The following is an 18,027-nucleotide window of genomic DNA, read 5'->3' on the forward strand; positions in this document are numbered from 1 at the left end:
GGTATGTCAACCAGATGTGGGCCAGACCTGGCGTAGATGGCACTGTCTATGTGATTGCATGCCACATCTGGACAGATTGTGGTTTGGTCTATGTGGTCCAGACCCATAGAAAACAGGTCTGGCCCGGATCCGGCATCAAGCTGGCACTTCTGACTGACTGGTGTCATGGCAGGGTGTATGTCAACCAGATGTGGGCCAGGTCTGGCAATGATGGCAATATTTATGTTCCTATTTTCCTATTTTAGTTAAAAGACCCAAATGCCAAGTTGCAATACTATACTGCTGTGGTAGCCAACATTTCAAATGCAGATTTGACAGGTTTGTGAGTGTACACTTTATACAAAACCTAGTTTTCTCTGAAAAGAGATTCATCATGTTGCTTTTGCACTATTATGTTCTGTCATATGTTGTTATTACATGGCTTGATTAACTTTGTGGTGTTTATGGACATCTTATCACCACTCACACATCACAAACACTATATTCTAATATCTGTTTACTTCCCACCGTCATCTTTGAAGAAAGAAACTGTAAATGGCTAAAGAGTCAGCATTCACCTGTAATGAGTCATTCACATGTGAACAATGACTCAGTGGGGATGTTTCCATTGGCTGCCTCTAACTTTATTCCAGCTTTGCTACATTTTTAAAACAGCATCCATTTGTTTTCTATTGAACAACGACATCTACAGATTTTTTAGAAATTTACTTCAAACATGTAATTTTCACTTTTGGAGTCACTGTTTTCTGATGTTTAGGTACACTGAAATTTTAAACTTGCTGTGTGGATTTCTTATACTTCGTTTTTACTGACTTCCTGATTGTATTTTTAAATCTTATCTTGTTCTAATATGATACATAATCAACTGGTGAAAACAGATTTCATGAACAGAAACACATACACACTAAATGTGCAAGGATGAACGAAACCTGTAACAAACGCATGCATACCAACAGTTTTCATTTCGGTGAATCCTCAGGCTCAGTGTGTGTTTTCCCATGTTACCACCAGAGGGCAACACAAATCGACATCTCTGCCATAAGGAAAGTCCCAACTGAGGAAACAGGCTGTCAGTGTGTTTCCACACCTCTGGCTTTTCAGAGGGTTTGTTTTTTTAAGGAAAACATTAAATTTGGCAGTGAGATTAGTCTTTTATTGTTTTTTTTTTCGTTCTAGGGGAGTTATACGTATCAGAGGGAAAGGTAGCTTCAGTCTTGTCATTGTCAGAATAATGATCCAGCAAAATAATAAGCAGATATTCATATACAGTGGCTTGCAAAAGTATACGGCCCCCTTGAACTTTCCCACATTTTGTCACATTACAGCCACAAACATGAGTCAATTTTATTGGAATTCCATGTGAAAGACCAACACAAAGTGGTGCACACGTGAGAAGTGGAACGAAAATCATACATGATTCCAAACATTTTTTACAAATAAATAACTGAAAAGTTCAAAAGTTCAGATCAACACTCATCTGAAAGTTAGGTTTCAAAAGCAGTAATGATTTGGCAAACATTGCTAGATTCAATTCACTCAAGAATGCATTTGTGTACAAAAATTCTCACCGCTATCTGAAACGGTTGGAAGTCACACACATGCATTATCATGTGTGTTATAGTGTATCATCATAATCCAACTCAATTGGCACTTGGTGGTCAAAACAGAAGCTCTTGTGATCTTGTTTGTATAATTATGACTGGATTCCTTGTTAAGTTACATTCAGTGCCATGCTGCATTAATAAAAGTGTGATTTCACCGTGTTGAACTGCTCTTGTCTCTTAACAAAGGGTGCAAATATTTTCTAACTTCATGCATAATTTGATGTAAATGGCAATAATTCACCAGTGACCCCCCAGGTTCTTGCAAACTGGTAATTATTTTAACAGGATTAATCTATATAAAAGTATAAACTTAAATATAGTGTTACATCTTTAGTACTTAGAAACAACTTCCTTGATGCTCCCCGAAGAGAGGGAGCATGTAATCTGTTCTGTTTGTCTGTCTGGTCACACCATATGTGAAAATCAGTAAAAACTTTATATTACGCACAATTTTGATGGATCGTGTTCATGTTGCCCCTGAAAACAGGGGAAAGAATCACGAGAGTGATTTTGACTTGCTTCTCTCATGCAGTTGTTTATTGCAATGAAAATGAACATAAATATTTCACATCCTGTACTGCTCAATGTCACAGAGTGGAAGGAAAAGCTAAATAATAAACCAAAATACTAAAGTGGTTACTAAACATATATCGGAACATGTTTCCTCACCAAATGGATAATAATAGCAACATTTCTAGCTCCTGCCGTTAGCTCAATGGCTGTTATACAATACAAAACTGAGGCTCAAAACCGCCGTGACTATGTGCACAAAACAAACTGTAATATAATGCTTCTAAAGCTTACAAACAATGAAGAGTTACATCTTGATGCATGCTCAATCATCCAGGTAAGTAAATTTCCAAAAGTTGATTCTGTTCATCTGGGGATAAGGGAATCATCTCAGGTTTTTACAGCTTATAGAAAGATTTCAGCCAATTCAGCATGTTGTAATGAAGACATCAAACAACAGCAGTAAAGTTTTAGTATAACCCTTGCCATCCGTGGGGCGCTGCGCTCTCCGAGTCCTCCTGTTTGTTCAGTGTTTTTTGGAAAGAAATGTTAGCCAGGGCACCTGAAGTGCAGAAGCACTCAGAGAGCACAACTCCTGCTGAAGGGCGTGGCCTTGACCTAGACACAGTTTTTACAAAATTACATCAGCTTAAGCTGTCATTGCTGTCAACCATAATGACATGTCACACAAAATTTGAACATGAGATCTTGAAAACTGTGGATGCTAGGCTGAAAACAAACAGAAGAGAAACAAGTTTAACCAATCACAGACCCCCACCTTCAGGGGGTAGTTTACCAAACATAAAGAGTCCAGAAATGCATATCGCAAATAAGACTGGATGTTCTGCTGCTGGTTAATGGTGTTGGCAATGGAGGATATATATGTTGCTCACCATGTCCACTCCTTTATGACCAGCGTGTCAACATGTTGTCCTTCCAGCAGGATAACACGACATGTCACAAAGTGAGTTCACGAGTTACTGTGTCTGTAATGCCCTCTGCAGTCATCGGCTCTCAGTCTAATAGAGAACCTTTTGAGATGTGGTGGGAAGGGAGACACGACAGTCAGCCTTGTTGATTTAGTCGCTCTGACAGCTCAGATCCTTTGTCAGGAGCTGAAAAGAAAAATCAAAAACCTTCAGTCTGGATTTCTCTTTATCTGTTTGTAAAATGTTCCGCAGCTCAATAAGTAAAAATGAAAACCTCTCAATTTTTCAGTTCAAGTGAGGCAGAGCAATTGAGCTAGACTATAAATGAGAAAGAGAAACTGCATCAGCAAGAATTCATTAATAAAAAATAATTATCTTTTTCACTCTAAGGCACAAACAGACATGGGTCATGCATGCGAAGGTTAACCTGGCACCATGTTTTGCTGCAAATCATAAAAAAGTCACAAGTTGTTTTTTTACATAGTGACAGATACACTGTAAAGATACACTGTAAAATCTAATTAGTTCCCTTAAAAAAATTGTGCAAAGTCGTTGCCTCAAAAAAGTTTACTTAAGAAAATCAACTTAGAGCAACTTATTCATTCAGAGTCTAGGTTTGGATATCTTTTTTTCCGTTAATGAATAAAACAATTTAAAAACTGCAATTTTCTTTTACTCAGCTTATCTTGGTCTAATATTAAATGCTTGATTAAAACCAGAGTGTTTGATGCATCACAGTATTAAACAGATCTATATGATAATAAAGGAATCTGAAGCAAATGTCTTGAAAAAGGATGGGAATAAATCCATTGGTAATATTATTAAAATCCTTGTTTTAAATCCAGAGTGCATGTCACAAAGTGAGACAAGGAAGGGGAACTTACAAGATGTTGGCCGTCTGTCTGAAATTAAAAAACAAAAACAAAACAAAAGGCAAATGAGTTTTTAACATTTCGAAGTGCCTGAAAATCTCGTGTTTTCCTCACATAAATTCAGAAAGAACCATGTGTAATGTAAAAAGTACAACAGAAATAATCTAACTGAGCATTTCCCATCTGCTACTGATTGACTGGTGAACTCAGTTTCTTTGAATCCCTCACCTTTCCTCTTTTCCAAACAGCAAATCCAGCAGCAGCAATGAGAATGAGAACAACAAAAACAACGACTGCAGCGATGGTGTTGAACAGCATGTCAGAGGACGTCTCTGCTCAGTAAAGAAAAACAAATGAAAATAAACATATAGGATAAAATGTGCAGTTAAAGTAGTTTAAACAAAAGTATATCGATCCATCCGCTCTAATGACATAGATAACAATATCACACTGGGTCCTGCAGGAAAAAAATGACAACGGGTAGTGAGAGCAGCGGAGAGGATTGTGGGGACCTCTCTTGCCTCCCCAGGAGATCTACTGCGCCTGCCTCATCCGGAAGGTCCTCTCCATTACAGGTGACTCCACTCATCCCTTCAACAGCTTCTTCAGTTTGCTGCCATCAGGAAGGATACTGAAGAGCCTCCGGGCCAGAACCCACAGACTGAGAGACAGCTTTGTCCATCAAGCTGTCAGGATGCTGACCAACTCTGCATCGAGAAGGGGGGCCAGAGGGTACATCTTTCGCCATCTTACAATGCTGTGATTGCAGCCATTCCCCAACTCTCTGTGAATGGTACTCATGGCCATTCGAGAATCTGTGTCTTTGATTAGTAGTCGTTGATCAATGGTCATAAAAATTTGCATACTAACAATCATGGAACTAACCCCCCAGCCCATTGTTCATTCAGTGGTGCTAGTTTCCTTCGCTGTGCAAATGTACTGTTTATAAGGTTGGAGAAACCCGCAGTCAGCTGAGACTGAAGAAGTCACTTGGATGAGTGACAAAACGTTTCTCCCACTGAAAATGTCCGGATGAACAGAATCAACCTTTTGGAATTTACTTACCTGGATGATTGAGCACGCATCAGGACATTATTTTATTAATATTTTTGAAATGATAGCAGCACAAACGAAAATTTTTGCAGCACAAACCAGCACAAACGTAGCACAAACGTTTGATACCACTTTTGTTGGATTTGAAGAAGGTGGGGGGGCCAACTTCACTCACATTTGCAACTGTTGTGATTTGATGCTAGAATCGAATTAAGTTAGAATATTATTATTAACAAAAGAGAGAAAATTATTATATTTTACAATCACTGAAAAAAATAGAAAGATTTTTTTCCTCTGTTAGGATCTCCATTAGTTATTCCTACAGTAACAGTTATTCTTCTTTGTGTCCAAAAAATAACAAGGCAAAACAATCAGAAACATTATAGACAATCAATCCGCAATACGGGCAAAAAAAATGTTTCTCTCACCTTCATCAGTGTTAAATATTTTTTGCCCCAGTTTGTTCTGATCACAGTTTTATTGAGTTTGGTGACAAGGATGTCCTCACCACCAGAGAGATGAAACACACAGTCGTACCTCCCCCAGTCTTCAGGTGTGACTGATGAAATATTCAGATCAACACTCATCTGAAAGGTCTCATCATTGTTTGGGAGGATCTCTCCAGGATCCACACCTTCATGGAGCTCCTCTCCATCTTTCCTCCAGAACATCAAGGGTCTGTTAGGATAGAAACCTGTAGCGTGGCAGCTGACTGGAGAGGAGGGAGTCTTCTGGAGGAGAGACACTGAGGGAAGAACTGGAAGAAGGAAAGGAATTCAACCAAAACCTAATATTCAAAACAGAGTCGTTAGAGCCAAACAATCATCATCTTAAGTCATGTCAAGTTTATTTGTGTAGCACTGTTCAGACAGAAGGTAATTCAGAGTTCTTTAGAGAGGGGAGGATAAATACAAGAGACATTTAAAACATCTAATGTATATGATCATATAACACATATAACTTTTTCATCACCAGCTTCCAGCAGCTGCATAAGGCTACAATATGACATCTTTTAGACTAAAAATAACCCGAAACACTCTGAGATATAGTAATGAAATTGTGAACACAAGAATACTTAATACTTAATGAAAAATCACGAGTTTCAGTTTATGTCAATAATAGTCTTTCAACCACAAACATAATAAATATTATCTTAATCCATCCATCAATTTTAACATCACCAGAAGCCAAATTCACCACCAGGTGGAGCTAAAAGAGAAGCTGCAAAATGGCTCACTGTTTGGAAACCACTGATGAACTACAGCATCACTGCATTAAGATCTTTCACTGAACAAGCTGACCTGCTGACTGTAAATTTTACTCACAAAAACATTAAATTACTGTATAAATGTTCTCAATTAAAAGTAAAAAGGAGGTTATTAAATGGTACTGTTTAAACTTCCTGTTTCATTTTGACAATTGCTTTTCTTGAGACATTTCACTAATTTCCTCCTTATCTTGTTAGTCCTCTTGTCTGTTATTCAGAAATCAGTCGCAGTACATCATGCTGGAGGATGTCTCAGTTCCTAAAATGCATATGAACAAGAAAGGAGGCTGGAAGAGGAGCTATAATCAAAATGGCCATGGTGAGAGATGGCCTCTTCTTTTGTTGTTTCAATTATTTAAGATGATCAGACTTTCTGCCCTTCACTGACTCTGTGTGTGATTGAAGGCATGATATCTTGTCACATTGCAGAGAAGCCCTAAATATGTATATAAGATGTTTTTGATCCAAAACCTAAAACTGCAGTTATCAGGAAAACTTCATATCAGTTTTCATACCTTCTAAATCATTCAATTTTAAATCTACTTAAACGTTTTTGCCATTTTCTCTTTCAATGATAACTATTTTTCAAAAGATAATACAAAGTAAAACAAACACTACTGCATCAGGTCATGTGATTCTACCTGTTCTCTGCAGAGAGCTGTTGCCACTCTCCACGTACATCTTCAGCCACTCTGGACAAATCTTAGTGAGGATTTTTCACGGTCTTTCATTCTGGTTGTGTCAGCATCCCAACTCTGTTTGATAATGTCAGCCTCTGGTTTCAGTGCGATCCACGTCAGCGTCTTCAGATCCAATTTAAGAAAGTCTTCTCCATCATATCCGTACTGTAAAAGCCCCGTAACCTCTCCGGTGTTTTCATCCCATTCACAGCCTTCTATCATCTGTAAAATATGGACAGCTGAGGCGAGAGAGAAAACAGAGATTACAGCGAACATCTCAAACTCAGAGGCTATAAACTGTAAGAAGCACAATAAAGACATAATGCAAGACATAAAACAGAGACATGATCTATAATTTTTAAAGTTAAAACATAACATTGTTAATACAAGACTAAAATTGAGAACAATTATTTTTATGAATTATTTTATCTTTTTAGGGCACACTAGTGAGGTTTGATGATTACAAAATGTATTATTATACCTAATAAATAACTAATTATGCTAACAATCTTTTACATTAATCAGTTTTGTTTATGCATATACATGATTTATGATGATTTGGCAAAACAAATAACAGAAAACACTGCACCTCTGCTTTGGTTTAAACTGCTGCTTCAAACTAGAAATCCATAATCTGAATAGATTTGGCCGATCCACAAAACAATAATCAGTGAGCGACTCCAACATCTGAGGGTTGGTATCTAATATTTTCTTCGCCCAGTCCTGTCTTGCTTCCAGTATCTTGTTGCTGCTGTCACAGTAGTAAGCCATCTGAATGCCATCAATTACTGGGAAACCCACAAACTCAGAGATGTTTGGGTTTCCAGAGGAACCAGTGTCAAACTAACCAATGAGTGTTTCACTGTGGGACAAAAATGTTTATAATGTTAGTAAACAAATAAATGAAAAATATAAACATTAATCAGAAATAGGATTAATTCGGTATGAATCAGACTCCACAGCAGGTGTGTGTGATCAATTATGACGCATGTACAATGATATATTTGTACTTTTGAGTACTTATAAATGTGTGTACCCAAACCTGAACAAATAATGAAAATTAATGTACCCATTTATGTTTAGCTTCACAAATCTGATCATTGACACTTTCAAAAACTTCACTGTGCATAAAAAAGTCTATGAATATTTGTGGCATTCTTTTTGCTAACTTACAGAGCATTAAATGCCAGTGCACAGATCACCTGATTATATCACCTGATTTATTTGGGAGGGATAACAAATGTAAGCTGCGTTCAAGTGCTGGATTTCCCCCAGATTCCTGTGTTTTATATTTATTTAGAAAATAAAAGATTCATTCTATTTATCTTGATGCATGCTCAAAAACCCAGGTCAGAAAATCCCAGAGTTGATTCTGTTCATCTGGACGTAGCATTCTCAGAGAAAAACTCATCCAAGTGACTTCTGCTGACTGCAGGTTTTCCCAACCTTAAAAGCAACATAAGAACCTTCGATCCTGACCTTTTACCATTCACAGAGTTTGGGAATGTCTGCAATCATTTATGTGTGATCATGACAGTCTGGAAAAAAATAATTGTGGCTTATTGTCAGGAAACAGTGCGAGTTTCGGTTGTTATGCAACTTTACTATTTATAAAATTGGGGGAATCTGGAGTCAGCTGAGACTGAAGAAGTCACTCGGATGAGTGATGAAATATTTCTCCGACTGAAAACGCTACGTCCAGATGAACAGAATCAGCTGTTTTATTTGAAAAAACAAACAAACATAAAAAATACAGATAAGGCCAAATATTCCAGATGTCCACACATTAACACACACATTTGTAAAACATTGTATGTGTTCAGATTCCTTTGTATGTGGACTGGAGCACACATTTATGAGCACTGAAAACTGCACTGAAATATTAATACTCATTTGTAAATCTTAGTTAACACTTGTGTATGACATCATATACATTTGTAACCCTGCTGAGACTAATTTAACACTTTACAAATAGGACAGTTTAAGGAGGAAATACTTCACAAAATGTCATTTCTCATTATACAACTTCGACCACTGCAAATTAACAATACATTACACATACTATACAAAGAGCGTGTGTTACATTTCTTCAGAGCCCAACTGGTAAGCATAAGGAGAAGTAAACAAAATGACAACTCATAAAAGTTAGCCATATTCAAGCTGTAATAATAAAGTAAACTACTTTTAATATTTAATGTATGATCTTACCTGGACATACCACATTAGAGCAGAGGAGTAATAGATACACATGTTTCATGTTGCTTTTGTGTTGCTGTGTTTATCGTGAGAGTCTGTTTTTTCTGCCTTCAAACTGGGTAAAGCCAGCCCCCACAGGAAACTACCTGATTTCAAAATAAAAGCTACTTTCTGAGGGTTGTGATTTTGGCATTAAAGGTCTGTAATAAGTAGGTCTGTAATAAATTAAGTTAGTCTATAATAAATTATAACTTAATAAATAAATACATAACAAAATACAGTGCCTTAAAAATGAATACATTTAAAATTACAAATAAAATAATATTAAAATAGCACATCTACCATCTCCAAACTAGTAACCACGTTTAAGAATAAGACTTGCACGGCCATTACAAGGAAATTATCAGAGCAGTCCATTCAGTTATACTGAAACTGGATCTAAGCAAAACCTGGACCAGATGAGCTGATGATAAACGCCTTCAACGAATGTCTCTTCAACATATTAAGTAAAAGTAAAAGTAAAAATCTAAAAACAGAAACAGGGTTTTAATTACAAGGGAATTTGTAATTTAAAGAGACACAGTTTACAAAATACACTTGAATATGAAGTGTAAAAATAAACATCTATGCACTTTTCATAATGTTCCTATGAGATCATATATGACTGTGTTACTGTTAAAACTGAATTTCATGTTTTAACTGTTTAGAGTGGAATTAAATGGAAATAACTTGTAACCTTCTGGATTGTTAAACTTCTGAGTGTTTTCGGATATATGCTTATGGTTCACTAAAATGAAGCTAACTGTTATTTTCATGTGGGATCTTTATAAACCTTTCCTAGATTATGTTATGTCACTGTGACAGTAATGTGAACTCAAGAGAGCCCAGGCAAAACTGGTTAAGAGAATTAAAGCCAGATGAGTGACAACACTGTATACATTAGAAGACATTTTTTCCTACCTAATAAAGTGGCCACTCACTGGCCACTTTATTAGGTACACCTTGCTACTAGCGGGCTGCATCTCTTTTTTCCTTCAGGACTGCCTTAATTCTTTGTAGTTTAGATTTAAGAAGATGCTGGAAATATTCCTGGAGTTTTTCACCATATTGACATGTGACAGCATCACACAGGTCCTGCAGTCACATTGATATGCATGATGCATGCGCATTGATATCCATGATGCAAATCTCCCATCCCAACTTGATGGATGCTATTTGAATACAGTGAACTGACTGTCATGTTCAAAATACCAGTTTGAGATGATTTCAGATTTAGTATCACCTTCTCCTGCTAGAAACATCCACACCAACAAGGTATCTTCACACAGAGAACTGTTGCTCACACTGTAGCTTCACCTTTTTTTGCAACATTTTCTGTAAACTGTAGAACTGGCTTTGTGGGAGCCGTTTGATGTATCTTTCTTCCCAGTAGGCTGTTTTATCAGACTTTTTGTCAAAGTAAACCATAAATTTGACAAAATTAATGTAACTTTACAAAGTTACAGACTCAGTTATATTTAGTCTGTTCATGCCAGCTTCTACATGTGTTATTAGATAATAACCTAAACTTTAACTCACAGTGACATGGTGTCATGCCCCCATTTGTCCTTGGACAGAACTCCGTGGACTAAACGCTGCATCGTCTCTGAAGATCTGCATGCTCAGCTGCTAGCCTGCCTGTTTCCTCCGTGCTCATTGCTACATATTTTCCTATGATTTCTATGGTTAATAAACTTGTGAAATTATCTTGCAGTGTCCAGTGTTTGGGTCTTATTCTCTGCTGCCTGTGATGAATATTTAAAGGCACTGAAGGAAAAAAAGCAACAAAAAAAAGATGTGTAGATGAAGCAGTTTAGAACAAAATGACGTAATTGTTTATTGGTGGACTTTTCAGTCACTTATACACTGCACGGTTTTCCTCAAGTTTTTTGCTTTTTTCCACTGACTTGATGGCGGCGTTGCGCTCTACACCACACCTTCTTAAATATGTCCTCTCTATCTCTCCTTTAGAACGTCATAGCTTTATTAGAATCAAACCTGCAACGTGGTATCTGATTTAACCACGAGGGGGAGCCAAAGCGTCATTCATCACTAATTTTCTTTCTTAAAGTCAAATAGGTTTACTTTAATATGAATAAACAAATAATATCAGAAATTGCAGTCACACTGAAAAAAGACCACATTTTGGATTTACTTAATTCAATATTAGACATTGGTTGCACACAGATGTTTTTCTTTGGCAGTAACTTAAACAATTGAGTTAAATCAATGCAAGTTATTCAAACATGAGTCAATTTTGTCAGTTACACCCAAGATAATTACATAAATTCAAGAGATGGCCAGTAGAAGACATGAAATTAGGCTATAGTAGTAAAGTAAATTAATGTGAGATTCAGGATCCATCTGATCTGCTGAGCTGTCGTCATAAAGAGCCAGTGTAAATATAATCATCTAATTATAATCCTAATCTATAATCATAAACAGGCTTTTATTTGTTTGATTAGGCATTAATAAAACTGAATAAAGGTGTCATCTGAGGGAAAATACACAAAAGGGACCAAAACGCAAATGTAGTTTTGGACCACATGAGTTCAGTTTTTCCCCCAAAATTTTCTCAACAGTATCTCTTTTTTCTATCAGTCACTTAGTGTCCATAACCCACCCCTTTTGGGAATCGTGAATGTTTCAGTGATTAATACTGTTTGGTTTTACCTAAATGTAATTGTCTTTGTCACAAACAACAACAAAAAAAGTTTCTTTTAACTTTTAGAATTTTAAAATTATTATTTTATATTTTCCCCTGTGTAGTCCAGTTAGTTTTGCCTTAGTTTCCTCCTGCCTTTTGTTTTGTATCGCTCTCCAGCCTATATAAACAGCTCACTCTTGGTTTAAGTCAAGTTTTGGTTTCCACACATCTGCTTTTAGGTCCAATCATCAACCTCCACATAGCTCACCTTTTGTACAGATATATGCCACAGTTCCAGCAGTAGTTAAGGTAAGGAAACCAATCACAGCAGCAATGATGCAGATAATCAAAATAGCTGGTTTCTCAGCCAAACAAAGAAAAACAATTATTAAGAACAGGGACTATTTCCAGATATCCAAGCTGACTTTGGGTGAAAGGTAAAGTACATCCCGGACAGGTACACTATATTGTCAAAGGCTCAGTGAATTCCGCATGGTATTGTGATAGGATACCACCTGTGCAACAAGTCTAGTTATGAAATTTCCTCATTACTTCATTTTCAACAGTCAGCTGTTAGAGGTATTATAACGATATGGAAGTAATTGGGTATGACACCAACTCAACCATGGTCATAGAGCAAGGTCAGCAAAAGCTGAGATGCCTAGTGTACAGAGTGCAGACTGTCTGCAGAGTCAATTGCTACACACTTCCAAACTTTATGTGGCCTTCAGATCTGCTCGAGAACAGTGCTGTCAGGGACTAAGCAGTAAAGCATAGAGGACACAGTGGTTTAATTCAAAAGTGGGGTTTTATTTACCCCAAAACATGAAAAACATTTAACAAATCCAGAAACTTAAACAGACAGACTAATAAAAGAGGTAAAAGCGATAAACTTAACTCAAAATAACCACTAGTAAAACCTCAAACAAACATAAGACAAGATGAACTGACACATAAGGGAACCTATATACTGGCTTAGCTAAACCATAGGACACACAAGGGGAAGACAAAATGGCTGCCATATAATCAACTAACACAAAACAATTCAACAAACACCCCCCAGGCAACAAGGCTTGTGGTTCAATCCAATGAGGCCGTCAGCAGTACTTCAGGTCTCTCAGTCCTGAGCCACACCTGTTGCCAACCAGGAAGGAGAAGCCAAACCATCAGTTCAAGAAAAGTTTATTAATACAATATAAATCTGAATTTTGACTTTGCAGTGTTGATATGCGTGCAAACATTGTGTGATGGAAAAAATAAACTAATCTAATAATGAAACAATATCTTGGGCAATGAGTACAATATATATAAAGTAGTGGCTGCAAAGTAAACTAAAGTGAAGCAAACTTGGGGTGAGGTTTGGATCTTACCTGAGAGCCTGAGAATTAAGAATTGGATATCACTTCACTTAAGTTCATATGAGTGTGAAAGCACAACGGGAACACTTTTCGCAATATCGTTTAGGTCCATCACAGAGAAACAATCACATTCACACCTACAGCCTATTTAGAACTGACAAAATTCTACAAAAAAATAAAATAAAATAAAAAATCAAGAGGTCCTCAGTTTGACTCTTAATTTTTGCTGCATGTTAGTTTCCTGTTTTTTCCTGCCAGTCTCAGTCCATCTGTACTGAAACTATCCAATGAAGGCTAATTGTCACACATTTTCTTTTAAAATCTTTTGATTTATTGGTTTATTATTATTAACTTTCTGAAACAATATATTAACTGGATTGTGGGATAGAAGATAAAATCTTCAAGAAATCACATAAAATCTTTTTTCACTTTCAGAATTTACATTTGTTCTGATTGCTGCCTTCTCCAAGTTGGTGATGATTGATGATCCTTTACATCAAAAAGCTGAAACACACAGTCATATCTCCACCACTCTTGGGACATGACTGATGAAATCTTGAGGAGAACACTCAACTGATAGGTTCCATCAAGATTAGGGAGGATCTCTTTGTGCTCGTATCTGTACCTGAGCTGTGGTAACGCACAATTTTCCCTGCCGTAGGATCAATGAAGTCTTATCTTATATTTCTCACCTGTAAGTGAGCAGCATTTTAGGAGATAAGTTATTTAACTACACTTCACAGAGATCTTTTTTTGGTAAATATATTGTGGCAAACTTAAGCAAAGTAGGAGAAAGAGATCTCTATTTTAACCTGCAGCTCCTGTGTTTCATAGACCGCTCAACTACAGGAATGCTGCTTTTATTAGGAGCACCACATAACAGTGGAGAGAGGTGATTAGCGGGTACAGCAGTCTCAGTCATGGTGTCCTTGCTGGCCACAATCAATACAGAACACACAGCTGCAATAATGTTATATGTTAACAATATCAACACAAGATAACTGCAGTAGCTGTTATAATGCTGTAACTCAATACGTGAATGTCAGGTGAACAGTCCCATGAGTCTTTGGGCTAGTAGCTTCTCCCCTTAGCCCACAACGATATATATCTGCATCTGACTTATCACTAACCTGTTTGCATTTAGTCAGTGATTTTTGAAAGTCTCTCTTTCTTGTGGTTTACTGTGTAAAGCAGGTTGCAGACTGCGCATTTGTCATATGGGAATCCCTTTTTAAGCCGATTAATTTTTTAATTTGAAACACAAGTTGACTATTTATTTTGCCTAGATAATATATTGCCTAATGATACTCAGAACTAAACACACATTTTTGAAAACTTTCATTTATACTTCTAAAATTTTCATAAATGCAACAAATCCGTGACTAAAAACCATCATGGCTCCATTAAAGACACTCATGTGATGGATTCCCTCAAAACTGTAGCCCTCCTTGGGACACTCCCTAAGACTACATCTGCTTCTCAGCCTGCTGATCCTGAGACTATAGTTCCTCCCTGGGTGAGGTTGGCTAGGGCCCTGCTAGTCCCTGTTCCCAGAGCAGTATGGTTCCAGCCATTCCCGGCAACTGTCCTTGTTCCCCTGGAGAGAGAGGCAAGGCTTCACCTTCGGCTTCCTTCACCAGACACAGCTGTAAGCCCTGCACAGTCCCAGCTGTCAGAGGAGTCATGTGAAGGCCCATTTTTACTTTTATTGTAAGTAGAGCTCGAAAACTAAGTAACTAATCAGTGTTTCCCCTGCACCTTCATACACCAGGGCCACGTCCTGCTAAACTTGTTATTCCTGTATCATCATCTTGGAGAGCATGCAGAGGAAGAGGGCCCACGTGACCTTGCTAAGCTTCACTGAATTGGTGCGTTTAGGATAATTGGAGCTAAAAAATAAACTTGTCATTCATCTGTATGCTAATCGTTATCTTTATTTATTCACATAAACCAAGGATACTGGTGTGGCAGACCCCTTGTTCCTGTGCTGCCATGGTTAGTGCCTTTTTGCTTTTCTTTGTTTTAATAAACTCCTGGGTTGCTTTGTCTGTATGTTTTGGGTCATTGTTCATCGGTATTATGAAATGCCACCCAATCAATTGGATTGCATTTAGCTTGCAAAAACCCTAGTTTCCCAGTGCCACTGGCAGCCATGCACTCCCAACCTTGCGCCGTGTTTTACAGATGATGTGGTATGCTTCGGATCATGAGCTGTTTCACACCTTTTCCATGTTTTTTTCTTGCCATCATACTGGTAAAGCTTGATCTTGGTTTTATCTATCCACAGAATGTTTTCCCAGAACTTTGATGGCTTTTTTAGATATTTTTTTCCAATCTAGCCTTTTTTATTCTTTAGGCTTATGAGTGGCTTGCACTTCACGGTGAACCCTTTGTATTTATTGTCATGCTATCCTCTTTTTATAGTAGACTTGAATATGGATATGCCTACTGCCTATCTCAGCTCTATTAATTCAATACTACATACTATTAAGGTTATAATGTAGTATAAATATACAAATATTTATTTTAGTATAGGGTGATACAATATAGTCGATACCCTTATCATTTGTTTATTATTTATTTCAATAAGTATAGGTTCAAGTATTTTATGTAATCATTATAGAAATTTTGTAATATTCATGAAAATGTTTCCTTTTACATTTTTACAGTTCAAAAATTTTACAGATTAAAGATCTACTGACCAAACTTCCAGCTTTGCAAAACGTTACACTGGGGCATCATGGTGAGAAGAAAGCTGAATATAAAAGCAAAGCACTCAGTTTACTGGTGGATTTACGTCCCTACCTTTACCCATCATCACAAGCTCTGGATGGTGACCAAAAGAAATCAGCTTTCTCCAAAGGGTGGCTGGCCTCTCCCTTAGCGATAGGATCGACTGATAGATGGATCTTTTATGAGAGTTTGTTTTTTTAATTTTGATTCATAGCTCTAGAACAATAATATGCAGTTTTGTAACACTACCACTATCACTTTGGGTGAAAAACACCCGTCGTTATTGTTCTAGGATTAATGTAATAAGTAGATGGTCAATTAGGCATTGTCTTGGGAAAGGAAAAAGTAGTTCCTCTCATTAATGTAAGGGGGTGCCAGAAGTTTGCCTTTCTAAATGAGGTTTGGCTCCCCTTGGTGGTTAAAGATTTATTTGTTAAACTGTGCATTTAAATAAATGTGTTTCAACTCTAGATGTCGCCAGACGTTAAACACAGCGACAAAGATCATTAATTCACAAGTTTAAAGTGATTATAACACAAAGATGAATTTATTCCAGTTTTTCCAGAAACTTGTAAAAGTAAGATAGTAAAATGTGTAGATTCCATAAAAACGCCACCTCAAAATAATATGTATAAATAGGAATACAGTAGGTTCTGGTTATTTGACAACATGTGTACAGATAAAATTCTCATGAAAAACCTAACTGATGCGGCACATCATAACATAACATAATATAACATAACATTTCCTGCTTGTATATTTAAGCCCCGTGTTTCCTTCTGTCCGTTGTCGCAGCGTCCCATGTTCAGTGAGTTTCTCTGTGGTTCTGGTTTTCCATTGTTCCTAGTTCTGTGCTCCTTGTTTCCAAGTGTTTCTGTTTCTAGTTTCCCAGTGTTTAGTTTCCATGTTCAGGGTTTTGGTTTGTTGTTTTGTGAGTTTATTTTTTTTAAGTGTGAGTTTATTTTTATTATTTTGAGTTTATTACTTCTGTCTATGAGTCCTGCATTTGGGTCCTCATCCTGCCACAGCTTAAGATGACAGAGGTTGCGTTGTTCTGCCTACTCCAGCAGTGATACTTGCTCTTTCATAAGTGCACTTATTCTTTGTTGTAGTACTTTACTGTTCCAATGAAACAAGAAGATCTCATTTTAAAGTACGTGTTTTGCCTGTGATCAGTGATCTTATTTAGCACATTCTCTTAATATCTTAGAGCTATCTCCAGAGTTAAAAATGTTCATGTCAGATTCTGTAATTCATTTACTTCTTCCCCCTTAAACTAGATGTTGTTGTTGTCAGGATTAATATTTCTCATGCTATCAGTTAGTATTTCTAAAATGCTTGCGCTGTGAGGTCCCTGAGTACATGTGATTATCTAATTAACCAGTGGACAGCTACATATATAATATACTACAACTTATATAATTATATAATATTTCCTATGTGGCAGAATTGCTTTGACCCGTTTTTGGTTTTTTTTGTTTGTTTTTTTTTATTTAGGAATAGGTAGAAAGTCCTCTCTTCCTTGCTGGCTCCATGAATCTCATGAGCTCTAGAAAGATTAAATGTCAAACACATCCAAAGTTTGAGGGCTGCAAGCAAAGTGGGCAGCAAAGTCAACTGAGCCCAGAAACAGCTGGAAACCTGTGTGGTTATTACAATAAACACAGCACTCATGTTAACAGAGGAAGAATTTAGCTGAAGCACAGTGATTTTTACAGTCACAGCCTGCTTTTTTAAACAGCAATATTTCTCCATATTTTTTTTCCTTGTTTGCATGAGGATTTCTCCAAAACATCTGTTGTCACAATTATTGCAAATCTGTTACAATAAGTAGCTTTGAAATTGTACAGGCCTCGTCTGCATCTGTGTTTCACAGAATAGTATTATCAAGATGTGGCAAAGACAAATTGGCCAGTAGATGTCAAACGTTTCTGTGTTTACTTAGTTAGAAATGAAGTACAATAACTAATACTCTTTCATGTGGACTTCACTGTGAGTTTAATTTTTAAATTGTCTCTTTTCTCTTTTGAAACCCAGATTTCTGTTTAAAAGAGCCATCCTACCTTCTAGTTCTAATGCTTGGCAGCCAGGAGAGCTGACGCCTGAACCAAAACAAATCATGAAATAAGGAGGGGAGAG

The 18,027-nt window shown here is 37.0% G+C and overlaps 1 pseudogene; it reads right to left on the reverse strand.

Annotated features, from left to right (window-relative positions):
* Window positions 1–4,101: 4,101 nt before the first annotated feature.
* The window catches only part of LOC146548427 (major histocompatibility complex class I-related protein 1-like), a 22,932-nt pseudogene continuing 9,006 nt past the window's right edge, over window positions 4,102–18,027 (reverse strand).

The sequence above is a fragment of the Mchenga conophoros genome, linkage group LG22 (genome assembly GCF_057382185.1).
Source record: "Mchenga conophoros isolate Kocher_MC1m ecotype Shallow Benthic linkage group LG22, M_conophoros_male_GT1.1, whole genome shotgun sequence".
Taxonomy (NCBI): domain Eukaryota; kingdom Metazoa; phylum Chordata; class Actinopteri; order Cichliformes; family Cichlidae; genus Mchenga; species Mchenga conophoros.